Below are 15,425 nucleotides of genomic sequence, written 5' to 3'. Positions count from 1 at the left end.
AGATATTTTATATCACTGCTAAATGCTTGTTGCTGAGTGCTGTGTGTGCAAATGAGAACACTCCCAAGAGATAAATCAGCCCTGTCTGAACCCAGAACAAATTCTTAATCCTTTGCAAGTTTCCTTTTTGATTACACATCCTGTGAGTATCATGTGAATACAGAAAAACTTTGCATCTAATTACAGACCACTTGCCATCCAGGAAGAGCAAAGGGAATGAATATGGTTAAAAATAAATCCCTAGCAAATTTTCTGTGCGAACAGCAACACCCTCAACATTCTGCATATGGTACAAATTTTCAATCAATTCTTTGCATACCGCATTACACTCTTACAGTTCCACTTTAACTGCTCTGGATGCCTCTTGTTGCATTCTGGGGTTTGTAGTTTAAGGAAGGGCATTTATAATTCTCAGCCAGAGAGCTCTTATGCCTCATTGAACTACAAAAACCAGAACGCAAAAGGAGGCAACTAGAGCAGTAAAAGTGGAATAACAGCACTATAAAAGTGTAGTGTGCTAATGTGTATCTCAGAACTTAAATCTTTCCAAATTGAGTTCTATTCACTGCTCATGCTAAGTGGGGTATGGTGCAAACAGTAGTCCAAAAAGTAGCATTTCATGCCTGATACCACTAATTGTGTCTCTAAGTGTCATCATATCCAAATTGCATCATTATATTTTTCTCTAGATCCACCAGTGCCAGTCACCAATATGAAGTAGGATAGAAGTGGGGAAATATTGCAGTAAATGATGCCAAAATATGAGGTTATACCAATGTAGAGAGATAATTCAACACCAATTGGTGGACTAATGTTTCTTGCAATGTGTAGTTCCTTTCTGGTTGAAATCCTGGACGTCAGTCCCACTAAGCAAGGGTAGGCAACTTAAGCCTCTAGATGTTCTTGGTCTTCAATTTCCATAATTCTCTACTACTGGCTATGGTAATTAGGGCTCATGGGAGTTACAGGCAAAAAACATCCTGAGAGCCAAAGCTGCTCACATCTGTTTTTGAATAAGCAAGCACAGGATTATATATCTCATGGTTTTCACCAGACTTGGCCATGCATAGTTTTCTCAGGTTTGCTCAGGTCAGTGCCTGCAAGTACATCTGTAGCACCCATGAAACTTGGTAGTAATGGGGTTTCATTCAGCTCTTCACTGTTAAGAAACAATGCAAGTCCAGTACATGTCAGTGTTCATGAACAGAGTCCCAAATATTTGGTATTTGAGGCAGTTAACAGTGCCCCATTCCCACCACCTACCAAAATCAAAGTGTAAAAAAAACACCAAGAAGCAAAATTAAGAATAGATGGGGATAAAACATCAGCGATAAAAATAGAAAGGGGGACCAGACAAGGCTGTTCTCTATCTCCACTTCTGTTTATTATTGTTTGAGGGATCCTGATTAAGACAATAAATCATAATTACAATAAATCATAATTACAAATGCTTTAGAGGATAATTAAACCAGTGTTTATTTTAGATCAATCTTTAAAATAAAATGTGGTAAGATAGAATAAGAATAGCTCTTCATATATTTATAGGTAGATTTATGTATGGTGAGATGTCTTTTATTTTGTATGTTCTATGTTTGTAGTGTTTAACAACAACAACAATAATAAAAACAAAAAAATATCAAAGTGTAAAGTACACATAGCCAGTCAAGTTATTTTTGTACATAAGGCAGAAAAATTCACATGTACCTCTCCCCTTTCTTGGAAATAAAAATACAATAATAACACATTAAATAACAGAAAATGTCCTACTCATTCATGACACCCCAAACCTGCTGACTGAATCAATCATTTCATTTGATTCCTACAGAGTTGGTTTACTTGTGTTCTGTGCAAAAACCAAGGGGATGTCACTGAAAGGGTGATGGAGAGAGGGTAGGAACAAGATTGTAGTGGCAGGAACAAGATTGTAGTGGCAGGAACAAGATTGTAGTGGCAGGCTGGACTCTTGACCTCTGTGAGTTCAGCATAAGGCCCTAAAAGAACCTCTGCAAATTCAAACAGGGTCATTTTACCATATAACTTGGTTCTGTTTTCTTTGGGCCTTCTAATAAACACTTGAAGGACAAAATAGCCAGGTCCTGCCACTATAATTCAGCTTTTAAGAGACAGGCTTATGTTAAGGAATTTAGGCATGGGACAGACGGTCCCAAAGTGCCATGCCACTGGTGATTCTAGGGTTAGGGACCGTGCACCAACCGCACAGTCCCTAATCTTAGTACGTGCAGGCAGCGTCCTGATGGTGCCCTCCCGTCCACACAGGGGTGCCATCTTTATGTAATGGATGCATAGTGTCCGCACATTGTGGTATGTCCATTATGTCATAAGTGCACATTGGCACATTCGTGGTGTAACCATGGCGCCAGGAAAAGAACCCAGAAAAAACGGGTTCTTTTAACTCCGGAGTGATGTCGCGCGGTCTAGTAGCTGCGACATCCCTCTCGAGTTGAAATGGGCACCTGTAGACCACTGTTTTGGGGCAGTTTGTACTGCACCTTAGTTGATGTGCCTGTTGCAAAGCCCTGTCCAGTGTAACTGTGTGGGAAATAAATAGGAGAAGAGATGGAACATAAATTATAACACTTAAATAGTACTGCTCCATAGTTTAAAACTGGGTGATAAGCTCAACAAACAGAAGTGTATTTCATTTTTTCAAAGTCTCCTTCCATGTATAGAGGGCAATGGAAACACACAAGGAAGGAACAGGTCTCATGGGTTCCTGTTCCTCACAAATGAATTTTGTTTCCTCACAGATGTAACACAAGATGTGCAAGTTTTCCATGTCCAGATGACATCCACCTCTGAGAAGAAACAACTGACTTACAACTGATTTTATGAACTATTTAATAATGTACAGTACTAACTGGACATAAAGGAGAACATGGAAAAGTTACTTTTTGGACTACAGCTCTTGGAATTAACCAAGCTACAGGCTGTGCTGACTCCTACAGAGAGCTGGTTGGAGAATTACAGTGCAAAAAGTAACCTTTTCAGGTGCTAAAATAAAGAATGGTTTAATTTCATTGTTTTCACTATTACTTCTTCATCATTATGCAGCATTTATAGTGTTTTCCTCCTGGAAATACTCAGGTTTAGAACTTGAAATGCCTTGAAGCTATCAGTGTTTCAGAGACCCTCACATCACTCACAGTAGCCCACTGAGATGGTGGTAGCCCATTCTTTCAGTGCAAGATATGAGGACTTCATGCATTTGTTTCAATTATACAATGATACACCACCCATTATCCATTTCATACTTTTGATAAATGAGTCTCCTGTGTACAAGATCACACCATGATATGCAAGAAGTTCTTAATTGCTCTTAAATATTTTCCTCTTCTTTCTTTCTTTCTTTCTTTTTCTCTTTCTCTTCTTCTTTTCTTCACCTTTATTTTTCATATAAAACCTACCTTTGTTGGAAAATAGCTTTAGTTTTTGAAAAGTACCCAACCACATTCTGTCTCCCATGAACAATATCTACAGATTATGCATATGCCAATGAACTCCATCTTAAATTACTTTGCCAGGTAACCAAATGAATATGAAGATTTCTAGCCATGAGTTTGCTGATGGGTTAAAGTACCATCAGTAAATGCTGATGAAGGATTTCAGGTACTGGCTAGTACCAAAGATTCATCTGCCCATATCTGGTTTCCTTTCCTGAAAGAACTCCTTTCTCCATATAATTACAAAGCAATTTCTTGTTGGTTTTCATTTTATTGGTTCATACTTTTACTCAAAGCATGCCAATTACTATCTAATTACAGGGCATGGTTTTGTGAGCACTCAAAACTGTTCCAACAAGCAATAAATTATAGAGCTGCTGTTACCCCAATTATGTAATCAACCATGCAGAAATATGCACTGCAAATGTAATTACATATTAATAAATGCCATGCTAGTTGCTTAAACCTAGAAAAAGAAAAAGGAGGAGGAGGAGGAGGAGGACAGGGAAAGAAACAGACTTCCTGGCATGGTGATAACATGTTTTCCCTTAAGTTGTGCATTGTATCATACACACATAACTTTAAGGAGCAAAGGGGCATTAAATGATCACTTTGTACCACTAAAGACGGACGCCCGACTGAGCCAGCAGGCCGTGTTGCCGCTGGAGCGGCGACGCAGGCTCCTCGGCGCACCCCAGAATGCTTTGCTGGGGCACGCGTGCTGGCGATTGGTTGCTGGGGAGGGAAAGGGAGGGACTTCCGCCTCCAGAGGGCTGCTCTAGGAGGTGGGTAGCCCCTCTCGTTGGTTGCCCCAGTCCTCCAGGGCAGCTGATTGGTTCGGCTCTGGGGACAGGGCTACTCCCTTCCCAGCAACCCCCTGGGCATGGACTACTTAAGGCCTTGTTGCCTGTGCTCGGCGCCATTTGCTGCTCAGCTCTGTTACTTTGCAGAGCCAAGTTTTTTCAGGGAGGACGGTGATAGGGGTTTCTCCCCCTTCCCTTTGGGGTTGAGACCCCTCTGTGGCGCCATCGGTGGTGCACTTGTGGGGGAGTGATGCTGCACAGGGGCGCACGGTAAGCGGTACACTGCCTACCCTCCACACTGTGTTTTCGCGCCAAATTTTGTGGCGCCTGCCATTTTGTTTAGGCCTGGGGCCTAAATAGGCTGCTCCTTCCTTCTCTGCAGCCTTGCCTGTGCCGGGGCTGCCATAATGCTAGGTCCTGCAGCCCTCTCCCCCCCCTTCCTAGGCTGAGTGAGTGGCCGTTCGCCCGGCATTGGGGCCAACTGCGGGGACTCTTTCCTGGAAGCACCAGGCAGTGCTCGTATGGGAAGCTTGGAGGGGTAGCATTGCACAGTTTTGATGAATCCCCAGTTGGCTTCAAGTTGGGGTTAGCATTCTAACATTCTGGACACATTTTTCCTCGACTGCAGTTATCAGTATTTTCTTTTGTCTCCCTTACCAGCCTTTTGCAATTTAATTTTGTGTATTTTGGACATTTCTCCACTGATTGGCATATTGTGGCAATTTGGTCACACTCTCTCAGCCTTTTTTGTTTTGGAAGTTCCTGGTTGCTCTATTCAACATGTCCAACAAAGCATCACACCCCAAGGTGACTTCTGCCTCAGCTAGTGATGGCCAAGCTGTACAAGTTGGTAAGACTATGCCTGCAATGTCACAAGAGTCTTCCTCCACTCCCTTCTTGGGATCCACATGGGACACGGGTTCCTTGAATGCTGCGGCATCCAGATCTTCGCGAGACGAGCCATCTCCAGCTGTCACACCATTTCCTCAATCTGCGATTGATGAGTTGTCGCAATCCATCGCTGACATCATTTCTAGAACCATGTCGCCTTGCCAACTGCGTGCTCCAGAGTTTCCCTCCCATCGAGAGACCGCCAGTGCATCTGGAGCCTCAGCCCCCAGCCAAACACCTGCAGTGATATAGCCTGTTCTGGTTTCGTCATCAAACAGCTCCAGCAGCTCGTCTTCATCATTGTCTTTCAGTTCAGACGTCGAAGAAACCTGCAATGTAGATGTCACTAGTAGGCATAAGAGGCGCAAGAAAAAACGCAAGGCCAAGAAGAGGCGTCGGCGAGCTCGTCTTGCTCATGCAGATCAGCAAAACCAAGAGATGGTCTTCGCCTCTCTTCCCACTGGCAGGGACAGCTATTGGGATGACAGTCCTGGTCAAGACAGAACTCAGAGCCAATTTCTGCTCTGGGGGTGGTGGACCCATTAGAATGGTCCGCCCTCGAAGGCTGATGGAGCCAACTGGATTCCAGAAAGCCTTAGAGGGTTTAATGGTTGGGAATGCCAGGGATCCTGTCGATGCTCTGGTCAATACCTGGAACACCGATCTTACCAGGGCTATCGACACGATCGCTCCCAAGCGCCCTTGCCATCCCGCCCCAAATCGGAGGCCCCGGTTCACGCCAGAGCTGAGGAAGATGAAGCGGTTTGGACGACGGCTAGAGCGCAGGTGGCGGAAGACTCGACTCTTATCCGACAGAACTCGCCATAGGAACTTTCTTCGTTCCTATCGGGAGGCAATACGTGCAGCGAAGAGAGCCTTCTCCTCTGCACGTATTGCGTCTGCAGAGTCTCGTCCAGCAGAGCTGTTTAAGGTGGTGAGGGAGATGACGCAGGTGCCCCCTGCACCAAATCCCTTACTTAACCCGACGACGACCTGCTGTGACGCATTTAACAACTTCTTTGCAGACAAAATCTCTCAGATAAGAGCAGACTTAGAAGCCACCATTGAAACAGAGTCGACAGGCGAGGCGTCCAGTGACTCCGCCGATGTAGTTATACTGGATCAGTGGCAATCTGTGAGTACCGAGGACGTGGACAAGCTGCTTGGTAAGGTGAGGAAGACAACCTGCCCTCTCGACCCTTGCCCATCTTGGCTGGCCGTTCAGGGGGGGGGATGCATTGATGAGATTCCTCACGGATATCATCAATGCGTCCTTCAGGGAAGGACACGTTCCATCTTGTCTAAAGGAAGCGGCTGTTAGGACCCCCTGGATGTGAGAAATTATAGGACTGTGTCACTGCTGCCATTTTTGAGCAAGGTGGTTGAGTGGCATCTCTTCTCTCAATGAATGTCTTCAAGCGGTAATGGGCTGGATGAGGAAAAACAGATTGAAACTGAATCCAGATAAGACGGAGGTGCTCACGGTAGTGGCCCCGAAACCAAGAATTGGGTTGCAACCTCCAGTCCTGGATGGGGTCACACTCTCCCCCAGTGACTGTGTTCGCAGTCTGGGGGTGCTCCTCGACTCGTCGCTCCTAATGACAAATCAGGTAAATGCGACGGTCAGGAGCGCCTGCTACCAGCTTCGGCTGATACACCAGCTGTGCCCTTTTCTGGAAATAAGGGACCTCGAAGCTGTTGTGCACGCACTGGTAACCTCACGCCTGGACTTCTGTAATGCACTCTACTTGGGGCTACCCTTGTGCTTGGCTCGGAAGCTTCAGCTGGTGCAAAATATGGCAGCCAGACTTATTTCTGGTACATCTAGGAGGGACCACATTACTCCGGTTCTGAGGTCCCTCCACTGGCTGCCTATTAGCTTCCGGGCCCGGTACAAGGTGTTGGTTATTACCTTTAAAGCCCTAAATGGCTTGGGTCCAAGCTATCTCAGGGACCGCCTCCTCCCGTATAATCCTCCCCGCACTCTCCGGTCCTCTGGGAGGAACTTACTGCAGCCTCTAAAATCTAGGCTTGCGGCGACCTCCCAGGGGGCATTTTCTGCTGTCGCCCCCAAACTCTGGAACGACCTGCCGAATGAGATCCGTCAGTTGACATCATTAGACAGCTTTAAAAAAGCTGTCAAGACAGATCTCTTCTGGCAGGCCTTTCCAGATTAACCATCCCGGCCTGGGCTCCCTGATCCCCTCTTTCCTCTCGTGGCCCCATCTTCAGTGATGGTTGAGGATCTCCAGAGGGACACCAGGGTTTTTAGTTTGTTTTAATTATATTTTATGTTTTGATATTGTGTTTTTAATCTGTCATATTTTTTAATACTTTCATAAGGAGGGGAGGGATTATAATGTTTTTAATTTTATATTTTACTCTGTTATAATTACTGTTGTCAACCGCCCGGATTGGTTCGCCACAGGGCGGTATACAAATAATTATTATTATTATTATTATTATTATTATTATTGTTGTTGTTGATCATGCTCTGGCTCCAGGCTTGCCACGTTGGACTATTAAGCGGCATGCCTGGCGACCTGGTCTTCAAGGGGTTTGGTTAGACCAGCAAGCTGTGGGTTTTCCAGTGTGCGCACCTGGTGAGCACCATCCTGGCTCTCATCTACCATGCAAAACTAGGAAACTCATCCTAAAGGGCTGCTTAGTAGATGTTGTTTGTCTGGTTCCACCTACTGATCAAGAAGCTCTTGCGGTCACATCCTCCAAGGGCAAACGTAAGAAAGCCCTTGCCCTTACGATTGATCACAATTTTGACAATTGTCTAGAAGGCTTTACTGTCTTCAGGGCAGTCATTGCTATGGCCTTCCCCGAAAGGGCCTGGCAGCTTGATAGCCATATGCTAAATGTCCTCAGGGCCAAGGAATTTGCTGATGATGCAGCAGCTATTGCCTATGATATGGCTTTTCATCAGCATGCTTCACAAAATTCCAAGGAGCTTTGGGATCTCCTGCACCCTGAAATTTGGATTTTGGATGTAGGCACTCAGGCTGTGCCGCGATCATTGTCCCATGTTCCATCCCATTATGCTGACAAGGGCCTTTTGTACTGGGATTTTAATGTTGGCAAATGCATACGCATCCAATGCAAATTTGACCACCTCTGTGCCTTCTGCAGAGGCTCCCATGCCAGGCTGTCTTGTCCTGTTGCTCCTTCTTCCTTGCAGTCTTCACGGGTCAGGTGTCCTGCCCCTCCTCTTAATTCAGGAGTAGGGCCTGCTTCCAATTAACTGTTAATGGGAACTTTCTGAGTGGCTCTGCCCTGGGCTCACAATGTCAGTTCTTGCATTTCACCTTCCTGCCTGGGGAAGGATTTCAGCGTTCCTTTTCGGCTTTGTGGTGTTAAGGTTGCAACCTATTATTGTTTGCTAATTTAAAATGTCAGTTGTGTCATACTACAGGTTGGACAATCGGCACCAGTGCTATGTTGTGATTCGCTGCCTTGGCCGGGAGTCGGAGCGTGCTGGTTCCTTTCCCTATGATGACTTCAAGATGAACTTGTCAGCCTGCTTATGTCTAATTACTTCGTTGGGACCTCTTTGCGAGAAGGATGGTCCTGCTGAACAGGTCTCACGGGCGTGTATATATCCTGGACAGGATTGCAGGCCGGCCCAGCAGCTTCCTCTTGGACTCTTGTTTTTCGCATTTTTTGCATGGGTAGGGTTGGCGGCAGGCGTTACTGCATAACTGCCTTTTGTGGTGGCTGCAGAGGGTCTGGATCTGGTGGGTATGGTCTATAAGGTTGCGTAGCACTGTATTGGGAGTCCCTATGGGACACAGGAGCGATGAGGGCATGTGTTGTGGCCATTGCAGGGGCCATAACATGACACCGCTTCCCAGTGACTAGGGGCTTTAATTTAAATGCAATCAGTAAGTTGCATGGATATGAGAGGGAGTTCCATTAGCCCCTAGCTCATCCCAGTATCTTGCTGATATATGACTGGCCAGTATCTTACAACAGCAGGTTGTACGATGATCCAGACCTCATGTTTTTGGCCAACCCTACCTTTGGTAGCTGGTTTTGCATGAATAAAGTTGTGGCCTTTCATCCACATGTGGCTCATGTTTTATTGTGGCACCGCCCTCCCAGGCAACGGGTAATGCAAGTTTTCAGACCTCTCAAAGAATTTTTGATTGGCCAGGGAGAAAATAAATGTTCTACATTTGTTCAGATTAAATTGCTTTGCAGCCATCCTGCCTAGCAGGCATTTTTCATTTTAACAAAACCAGCAGCCATGATTTTCATTCAAGTCTTGCAGGTGAGGACAAAGCAGGTCAGATCACTCTATTATCCAAACTCCATGCTAGTTCCCTATAAAAAGTAATAAGCTGGGCCACAAAGAAATAGCTCAGAATGGATTCTTAATTTCTCACGCACATTTAAGAGGTTTCCCATCCACTCCAGGTAACAGAGTAAGGTGTTTGAAAATTTCTGGTGTATCTTATTTTCCTTGCCCATCCCCTTCTTTGCAGGATGGGAGAATCCCTCTTCCAATCAGAACTACAATTCTTTCTTTACTTTTCTCTCTTTCTCTCTCTCTTTCTTTCTCACTGGAATGTTTAAAGATGTTTCAAGGCCTTTAAAGATGCAGATCAGATATTCTTGGCTGTATCAATATGTTTGGTTATGATAAGCTTTGGGCCATGATCTTATATCCTATTAATAAAATGCAGCGAACCTAGTAGGTCTCTAACCAAGTAATTCTGCCTCACTGTTGTTTTAAGTACACTCCTAAGGCCTCAGACAAGATCATGCTTCATAGATATGTAGCATAATACTTCCACATGCAGTAGTACACTACTTCTCACTTTTCACCCTCCCCAACCCATCTTTTATCTTTGAAGCCCCCTTCCATAGACATTTTTGACTGGTGGAGAGCAGGAGGCACTGGAGAAGCATTCAGTTATGTACCAATAGACATATGCAAAACAACAACAGCATCTGCTGAGACCTCCAGATAGGCTTGAGGAAGGGGGATTTTGGTCATAGTGCAAGATTGGTACAGAATTCTGACCTCCAAAAAGATTTGCAAAAGTGGTTTAGGATAATGTAAATTAGACTTAAACTACCATAAGTGACTAATAAGTTACCAGTCCTTGACTGTAGAAAAAATCTATCTGTCAGACAAAAATCTAGATGTATAAACAGAGCATAAACTTCATGGGCAATCTTCCCTTGGTATCCACAACAGAAGGAGCATCATCAGTAAGCATGAAGTCTCCAGAGATGTGCAAATCCCTTTAGTAAACGCATTTATTTAGAAAAAGGATTTATTTATCATTTCTCAGCCTGCCAGGGTTTCCAAGCAATAGCATGACAGAGGGAAAAATTATTTATAAACAGATTTTAAAAACTTTTAAACTCATTTTTAATAATAATAATAATAATTTTTATTTTATTTCCCACCTCTCCCTACAGATCGAGGCAGGATTACAACAGAGATAAAATACAATAAAATACCATAAAATATTACTAACTAATACAAAAACTCCTAACCCTCCCACTCTTAAATAGAAAAATCACAAGTAAACATTCTGGTCAAGCCATAATTGAAATGAATGGACCATTAAGTGAATAAGTTATCCTTCAGGGTCAAGAAGGGAAGGCCCACCAAAAGAAATCCATCTTAACTATCCTCTTAAAGGCGTCTAATGTGGTAATAAGATGGATCTCTTCTGGTAGGCCATCCCACAATTTTGGGGCAGTAGAAAAGAAAGTCCTCTGAGAGATTATCACCAATCTAGTCTTCTGTGTTTGTAATAGATTCCTTCCTGAGGTTCTGAGAGTGTGGGTCAAATTATAACGGGAGAGGCATTCCTGTAAGTAACTTTTAAAGGCCACACAGTTGAAAATGGTTCCCAAAACTCACCATACAGCTGGTTTTAAGGAGCAGTGGTCATATATTTTGCCGTCTGCTCCTTAAAAGTAAGATGAAGCCAGTATGATTTCCCTTGCTCTGTATTAGGTCTGTTTGCAAAATATCATGCTGAACAGCCCTGACTGAACTGGCCAATCAAAAATCTGGAGAGTTAATCCTTTGTGTCAGAAATCACAGTCCCTACTAGTAAAGCAAACAAGAGTCTTTAAAACTAGTGAAAGTTAGAAGTGTCCACTCTGACTTCCACATAGTAAAAGAGCTCAGGTTGAACCCAAAGGACTAGAACTAGCTCAGTATAGATTGAGGTGGGCAATATCAAGAGATTGAGGGCCCTTGCAGAAGCCTCCTTGAATCTCAGAGGTATATCCTAGTGGAACTCTAGAAGGTATGATATAATTTCTCCCGCTATTCACCCATCCAGGACCTGTTTAGGTGCAGAGGATCTTTTTAAATAATGTAGAGGGATTGTATAAAATTGATGAATTTATGTCAAAAAGAGCGATTTAGCTACCTCCCTAAAATCCTTGCATGTTTCTAGAAACTGTCTTTTTCATTCAAAATGTTTGTGGCACATAAACAACTTTTTTATACCAAAAAAGCCCACAGTTTCCAGAACCACATATGTTTTCTGTGCAAAATTGCTGTTATAAGGGGAAAACTCATCAATTTTTCACTAAAATGCATTTTGCACAAGACTGAATGCAAAAATTCCACTTGTATTCAAAGGCAGAACAACTTTTGAGGTCCTTCAGAATGTGCACATACTAGGCAAAAATTGTACTAAAGTATTACCCATGCATGGATAAAAACTGAGGAAATAATTTGCCTTGTATGAAATAGTCAGATATTTATATCCCTACATGCCATTCCCCATAAAACATCAAGCCCAGTCAGATTCTACAAAGAAGGCAACAACCAGGGCACAGGAAGCTGGACTAAATCCAGCTTTCCTTTGATCCAGAAAAGGTTTTTCTTAAAAAGTGAATGAATCCAGCCCTGGAGAGATAGATGACCAAGTTTTTAACCTCTAGAGATTAGAGAAGCATGAAAATGAGTCTGTATTCCTCACTTTAGCTAAAGCCCTTTAATATGCTAGTATTCTGTTGGGAGTTACACCATCCTAAAATAATTTAAAATTATTCAAAGTTGAATTGTGCCATTGAAAAATATTCATATTCTCAGGAGGAGAAAGGAGACATAGCTAAACCATCAGGACCATTACATAAGGGGAATCAGAGGTGTGCTTGTGGTACAACATCCCTCATACATAATGGTCCTCATGTTCAATGTGTCCTGATTTGCAACATGTCTTGATTTGCGATAGGTATTCATGTTCAATGTGTTCCATTGACAAAGTCAGCCTCCATTTCACACTAGGACATCTTCATGGTTCCCTGTGGTGTGTGTGCACCTGTGTATTGTGGGCCTTCAAGTTATTTCCAACTTATGGCAACCCTAAGGTGAACCTATCCTCAGATTTTCTTGGCAAGATTTGTTCAGAGGAAGTTTGCCATTGCCTTCTTCTGAGGCTGATAGTATTTGAGTTGCCCAAGGTCACCCAGTGGGTTTCATGGCCAATATGGAAAACTGAACCTTGGTTTTCAGAGTCTTGGGACAATACTGAAACCACTATGCCACCCTGCCCTGTGGGACACTGTCACAATTCAACAGCATGTTTGTGTTTATATCAGTTACCTAGCTCTGATGCAAGTTCATGACCATAATCATCTATCCCATAAAATGCCTGTTATGTAACATGACAGATTCTAACTGTGCTGTGGAATGAAGTATTGGACACTGTGAACCACAGATTTACCTATTATATTTGTTCAGACAAACATTTGGGCTGCTGCATTTGTTGATTATGGGTGAAGCTACCTCCCTGTCACTGGAAAAAGCAAAGCAGCCATCTAAAGTGGGAGGGGAAAACCTTGCATTTTTAAAATAAACATATCGGCACAAGAGCAGAGGAAATGCCCTTATATTGCTATAGAAAGATCTACAGTAATGGTTCTCTATGCTGATTGGTAGTGACACTCCAGGATTTCAGACACAGCTGTTTTTGAGACCTATATGGAGTTTCCAGGGATTGGGAATGGACCTGGGGCCTTATGGATGTAATATACATACAGTATTATACGGCAGCCATTCCCAAGCTGGTATATTTTAAATGTGCTGAGCTTCCATTTCTACCATTTTGAATGGTAAGGTTGGTATTTCTCTGTAGCTGCTAGGCCTTCCCAGACTAGAGAGTTTATCGCATGGGGCTTAAACCGCTCCCCAGCGCGTTCTAACGGGGGCGAGCGGGGGCGCGCACGGAACGCGATGGGCACCGGATGGGGCCCAAAACGTGACTTGAGTTTATCGCATGGGGCTTAAAACCGCTCCTCAGTGCGTTCTCAACGGGGGCGAGCGGGGCGCGCACGGAACTCGATGGGCACTGGATGGGGCCCAAAATCCGACTTTATCGCATTGGGGGACGCCGACGCCGGCGTTCCCATCGCGTCCCAATTCGGTTCCAGGGGGCCGCCATTTCTGGGGACACTTTGAAACAGTTCCCAAAAATGGCGCCCTCTGGAACCGAATTGGGACGCGATGGGAACGCGCGGCGGGCGGCGTCCCCCCGTGCGATAAAGGCGTTTTGGGCCCCATCGTTGCCCATCGCTCTGTGCACGCCCCCGCTCGCCCCCGTTAGAACACGCTGAGGAGCGATTTAAGCCCCATGCCGCTAAACTCTTTTATTGCACGGGGGGACGCCGCCGCCACCGCCGTGCATTCCCATCATGTCCCAATTCGGTTCCAGAGGGCGCCATTTCTAGGACGCTTTGAAACAGTTCCCAGAAATGGCGCCCTTCTGGAACCGAATTGGGACATGATGGGAATGCACGGCGTGGCGGCGGCGTCCCCCCGTGTGATAAAGTCACGTTTTGGCCCATCGCGTTCCGTGCGCGCCCCCGCTCACCCCCGTTAGAACGCGCTGGGGAGCGGTTTAAGCCCCATGCGATAAAGTTCTAGGTTAGATTCATTAGATTCATCAGACTTGTCTCCCCCCCCTCTATTGATCCAGACACCAAATTGACTGATACCATCACTCCCATCCCCCCTCCTCTAGGGAAGAGTCATTTCTTGTGCTAATCTGTCTGGAATTTTAATGTACATCCTATTGGATAGTTTTAAAAAATTTTTGATGTTAATCTTTTTTTATAGGTTGGTCACTGTTTTATCACTGGGGGGAGGGTTGGGTTTTGGGTTTTTTAAATTGTAGTTTTTAATGTTTGATGTTTATTTATACTGTTGGAATCTGCTTTGATTCCTTTGTGAAAAAGAGGAATACAAATAATAATGAATAATAATAATAATAATAATAATAATAATAATTATTTATTACATGGCTATGAAAACTGAGGTCTTGCCACTAACATTTTTTTCTTAAAATGCAAAATAAATATGGATGGGGGAGATTGTTCTTGTCCCTCCCTTTGGGAACCCATGCAATAAATTCTATTTCTGTTCTCTAATGTTAGATGTGATGTCCTACATCTGCTGGTGCATTGCCAGAAAACTAGGTTTGCTCAGAATATTTCCAGGAAGTAGGAGGAGAGATGGCATCTACTTCACAATGATATCACTATAAATACTACATGCCATTTAAAGAACACAGCCCCTGAAAATCCTCAGTCAAAAGTGCCAAGGATAATTACTTAATCTCTTTGATCTTGCTTTAAACAGAACCAAGGTGGAAATGACTTTATTTTGATATTGTATTTGCTTCTTAGCAATATTGTGCTTAAAGCAAACTGCATTAATACAGCTTCCTTACATGTGCCTATTATTTAAAAATGGGCATGTGGGCATGTAAGTAGAACTGTTGCAGTACATTTGCATCTCAGCTGAACTCAAACAAGACGACAAGAATCTGGAGAGGGTTGAAACAATCACCACTGTTGGCAAAGGAAACAGCTGAAGTCCATATAAAACCCTAGGAAGGCTGAAATATTTGTCATGATTGACACCACTACTTAGTGGCAGTTTTTAATCTTGTGGCCACTCAGTACTGGCGACAGTCTGACTCAAAGCACACTAGAGTTCATGGAGCTCACGTGGAAGTCCTAATACACATCTTCCTCTTTACTGCATAATTGCTAAAAATATATAAAGCTGTGCACAATAAATAACATTTGTGTATTTCATGCTAGATGAAGTCTGCTGCTGCACTGATGTGTTTATACAAGGAGTTCTCACCAATGAATGGTAGGAGCTGGTGGTTTCCATGTCAGTGGGTTGGTGAATCCACTTCAGGTTTTAGTCCCTTTAATGAGACTAAGGAGATTATCACATTAGCTTTGCTGCCGGGATAGATCCAGGATGTAA

The 15,425-nt window shown here is 43.9% G+C and overlaps 1 protein-coding gene and 1 long non-coding RNA gene across 2 annotated transcripts in view; one reads left to right on the top strand and one right to left on the bottom strand.

Moving 5' to 3' along the window:
- LOC121920690 overlaps positions 1 to 2,971 on the top strand; it is a 36,010-nt gene extending 33,039 nt beyond the window's left edge. The window contains exon 3 of the long non-coding RNA XR_006101740.1: positions 2,769 to 2,971. This is a non-coding gene — a long non-coding RNA (uncharacterized LOC121920690). The remainder of the gene's footprint in view (positions 1 to 2,768) is intronic.
- Positions 1 to 15,425, bottom strand: part of KCTD16 (potassium channel tetramerization domain containing 16) — a 270,980-nt gene that overhangs the window by 92,053 nt on the left and 163,502 nt on the right. The gene's annotated exons all lie outside the window — the stretch shown is intronic.

This window comes from Sceloporus undulatus, chromosome 2 (assembly GCF_019175285.1).
Source record: "Sceloporus undulatus isolate JIND9_A2432 ecotype Alabama chromosome 2, SceUnd_v1.1, whole genome shotgun sequence".
In the NCBI taxonomy this organism is placed as follows: Eukaryota; Metazoa; Chordata; class Lepidosauria; order Squamata; family Phrynosomatidae; genus Sceloporus; species Sceloporus undulatus.
The sequence above is the reverse complement of the archived record's forward strand: the minus strand, read 5'-3'. Positions and strand labels throughout refer to the sequence as shown.